Source organism: Natator depressus, chromosome 1 (assembly GCF_965152275.1).
Source record: "Natator depressus isolate rNatDep1 chromosome 1, rNatDep2.hap1, whole genome shotgun sequence".
NCBI lineage: Eukaryota > Metazoa > Chordata > Testudines > Cheloniidae > Natator > Natator depressus.
The window spans coordinates 5,623,360-5,627,594 of NC_134234.1; the positions used below are offsets into that span (position 1 = coordinate 5,623,360).

At 43.6% G+C, this 4,235-nt stretch overlaps 1 pseudogene; it reads right to left on the reverse strand.

The window, feature by feature from the left end:
• Positions 1-311: 311 nt before the first annotated feature.
• On the reverse strand, positions 312-1,247 carry LOC141981031 (olfactory receptor 52N4-like; annotated as a pseudogene).
• Between the last annotated feature and the right edge of the window lie 2,988 nt (positions 1,248-4,235).

Below are 4,235 nucleotides of genomic sequence, written 5' to 3' on the forward strand. Positions count from 1 at the left end.
TTAAACCAATCAATTTCCCCCAGTTCCCAAGCATAAGTGGGGAACTACTGTAGTGAACTTTCCTGGCTTCTGCACTACCCCAGGGGAATTGGCTAGTAAAAGGTCTCAGGCCCCACTCCTACTCCCTTTAGCCAGAAGTCTGCCTGCAGTGCTGGTGATGCAGTGATGAGATGCTAGGTGTGAGGAACTTCTCAGCTTGTGAACTTCCACAAGCTGAGCTCAGTGACACTGGGACATAGTACCCTTGATTAACAAGGGGATGTTATTTCTCCCTCTTGTCATACAGTTTTAAAGTCAATGTCCCCCACCAATCAAATTTTGCAGGTGTATTTGACCACTTTGTCACAAAGCTCTTTGGTTTTGACCCCATAAATGATAGGGTTGAGCATGGTGGGGATGAGGAAGTAGAGGTTGGCCAAGATGATGTGAACATGTGGAGTGATGCCCTCACCGAACTGGTGTGTCAGAGAAGTGAACAGGAAGGGAGCATAAGATGTCATCATCACACAGATGTGGGCTGTGCAGGTATTGAGGGCTTTCTGGTGGGTTGTCTTGGAGGAGATTCTGATGACGGCCCTGATGATCAGACTGTAGGACAGGGCAATGAGCATTAGGTCTACCCCGGTGACTGCAAATGTTACCACCAAGCTATACATCTTGTCGACTGTGGTGTCCCCACATGATATCTGCACCACAGCCATGTGGTCGCAGTACGTATGTGGGATAATGCGGTTGGCACAGAATGGAGCCTGATCAGGAGCAGGTCAGGGCAGAATCAAGAGAACAGCCCTTATCAAACCTACTAGCCCTAGCTTATCTATTTGTGCATTGGTGAGGATGGTAGTGTATCTGAGAGGGTTACATATGGCAACATAGCGATCAAAGGCCATTATCACGAGGATGGCTGAGTGCATGACAGAAACCGAGTGAAGTATGAACATCTGGGTGAGGCAGCCACCCACAGTAATGCCTTTCAAATTGATCCAAAATATACACAGTGACTTTGGCATGATGGAGGTAGAGGAGCAAATGTCTGTGAGTGACAGCATGCAGATCAGTAGGTACATCGGCTTGTGCAGGGTCTGCTCTTTACCTACAACAAAGAGAACTGTGAAATTTCCCAACAGGCAGATCATGTAGAATGTAGAAAAACAGATGGAAATCCAGATGTGGGCAGCTTCCAGGCCAGGGATTCCCGTTAGAATGAAGGTTGAAGGGTCGGGGGGGGTGAGGTTGAAAGTTGCCATGTGGTGGTCAATGCATCAGTTGGGCTAAGAAATGCTCAGGGTGCCTGTGAAGAGACAGAACCATATCAAGGGAGTTTACAAACTTTATAACAAACAGCACAGTAAATATTTTATAGTTATATCCATCTAGAAAGGGGGTGAGTATTGAGCTGGCAATATTTACAGATGGCACCAGATGATTTTGGTCATAGTGAAGTCCAGAGAAGTACTTAGACGGAGCTAATCAAGTCAGGTGCGTGGGCAGAGAAACTTCCATGTCAGAAAGAGCAACGTGTATGTGCATTGGAGGGAAATGATTGAAGTCCTCAAACACCTGGGAAGATTCTAATTTAATTGCATGAACTCAGGACAAGGACCTGGGCATCATGGGACACAGCTCTGTGAAACCCTGCTCACAGTGCAAGCATGGACAGAGACTATGCAAAACATTGGGATCCAGGAGGAGTGGGATGGAGAAACATACAGAAAATACAATGCCATTAGATCAGCACATCAATGTTTCATCATCCTGTGGACTCCTCTGTGTAGTACTGTGTACCCTTCTCACAAAGAATATTGAATAACTAGAGGGGTTGAGGCAAGGCAATGAGAATGATAATGGGCCTGGGGAAACTCTCATATGGAGACAGGCTGCACAGACTGGGATAATTACCTTACAAAAGTGATGAATAAGAAGGGACATGAGAAAAGTCTATAAAATACTGACTGGTAGAGAGTAGATTGAGATTGTGTTCTCCCTGTCTCAAAACACAAGATCAAGAGGACATTCAACACAACTGAAATGTGACAAATTCAAAACAGATAAAAAAAGAAAGCTTTCTTCACTCAGTGCCTAATTAGACTGATGAACTCGTTGCCACAAGAGGTAGTTGAGGCAATGAGCTAAGAAAGAATCAGGAAGGGTTTGGACATTTACATGGGTAGTAAGATTATCCAGTTACATAAGTTACAGGTAAATAAATATTTTGGAAAATGTAGACACCAACGTTTTTCAGGGCAGAAGCCAATCTCTAGCTGTCAGGCATTAGGGCGACAAGCTCCAGACAGGTAACACTCTCCATGCATCTACTGTTGAGTTTCTTTCATCTTCTTCTGCAGCACCTGGGGCTGTTGCTGTCAGAGAGAGGACACTGAACTTGATGGAGTATAGGTGTGATCCACGATGCAATTCCTATGTTGGAAAGGAACCCAGTTTCCTCCATGGAAACAGACATAATCATAATGTGCTAAGATTTTGTGCTCAACAGAATGGGCATGAAGGGCACAAGGGTTTTGGTATTTAGGGCTACAGGCTGCATCTCTGTTACTTCCCTTGTTTCTCTTGGTGAGATACTTTCTTGCAGGCAGGCAGCTTTGTCTGAGGCATAAGTTACAAGTGTTAACTGACAAGTGTAAGCAGGGACATGTGTCAGCAACTGAGCTGCTAACCTGTCTCATGCCTGAATATCGATGAAGTTTACAGATGACACAAAAATTGGAAGATTGTAAATAATGAAGAAGACAGGTCACTGTTCAGAGCAACCTGGATTGGTTGGTAAACTGGGTGAAAGCTAACAATATGTGTTCCAATATAGCTATGTAGATATCTACATCTAGGAGCAAAGAATGGAAGTGGTGCTTACACGATGCAGGACTCTCAGTGCAATGACTCTGAACAAGATTTGGGGTCGTGAAGGGATAATTAGTTAAACATGAGCTTCCAGTGTGACTCAGTGGCAAAAAGAGCCAATATGATTCTAGGATGATAACAAGGGGAATCTCAAGGAGATGTAGAGAAGTTATTTTACTTCTATATTTGCCACTCGTTCAACTGCTACTGGACCCTTTCTCCAGTTCTGATGTCCACAATAAAAGGTGGATACTGATATATTGAAGAGGGTTCAGAAAAGAGTCACAAGAATTATTAAAAGATTAGAAAACCTGACTTGTAGTGATAGACTCAAAGATTTCAATCTATTTTGTTTAGCAAGCGTGGTTAAGGGGTGACTTGATAACAGATTATAAGTACCAACACGGGGAACAAATATTTAATAATAGTTTTTTCAGCCTAGCATAGCAAGATTCAATGGCTGTGAAGTGAAGTTAAAGCAATTATGACTGGAAATAAGGCGTACATTGTTTAAACAGTGAGAGTAACCACTGAAACAATTTACCAAGGTTGTTTGCGGATTTTCCATCACAGAGAATTTTTAAATTGGGGTTGGATGTTTCCCTAAAAGATCTGCTCTAGGAACAATTTTGGGGAAATTCTCTAGTTTGTACTCAACAGAAATTCAAACCAGATGATCACAACGGTGCCTTGGAATCTACGAACGTGTTCTCAGGTGTCAGCTGGACATAATTTGCCTGCAAGCTTCTACCTCAGCTTACTGAAGGATTTTTTTTTCTATTCACGACCATGTTTAATTTAACCCAATGGGGATCATTCTCATGGGACTATGGCACCTTGAAAATGTTATACAAAGTGTGTATTTAACGAGGCTGAGGGATGCCATGAGGCACTCAATGGATGAACATTTTAGGTCAGAAAAACAATGACTTCAGCCCATGAAATCTAGTACAATCCATGCAATTAATGGCTAACAGAGCTGGCTAGCAAATGGTCCCAGAGCATCCTGGGTTTAATATCTGTGTGTCAGTGGCCCACTGTTTCAATCAGCTACCAGTGATTACTGAAAGTGCCAGCTCTATGTATCTAGGCCCTCACATATCCTAGAGTTGCCTGCTAACATTATATAATGTGCATACTTCTCAGTTTCCGAATTGTTCCTGTGTACCCATACACCACTCGTAGTGCACGGGTATAATAAGAGAAGCCACACAGGTGCCTGACTTGGCATTTGCCACTTGTGAGATTTCTTACCAGTGAGACACAGTCACTAATTACCACCCAGCCAAGGGAGTAGGAGTGACAAGAGGCACCTCACCACCTGCAGAGTAAGAGCTGTGGGGAGCGTGGGGGCAGCTCAGAGGTTGTGGGAGTGAGGA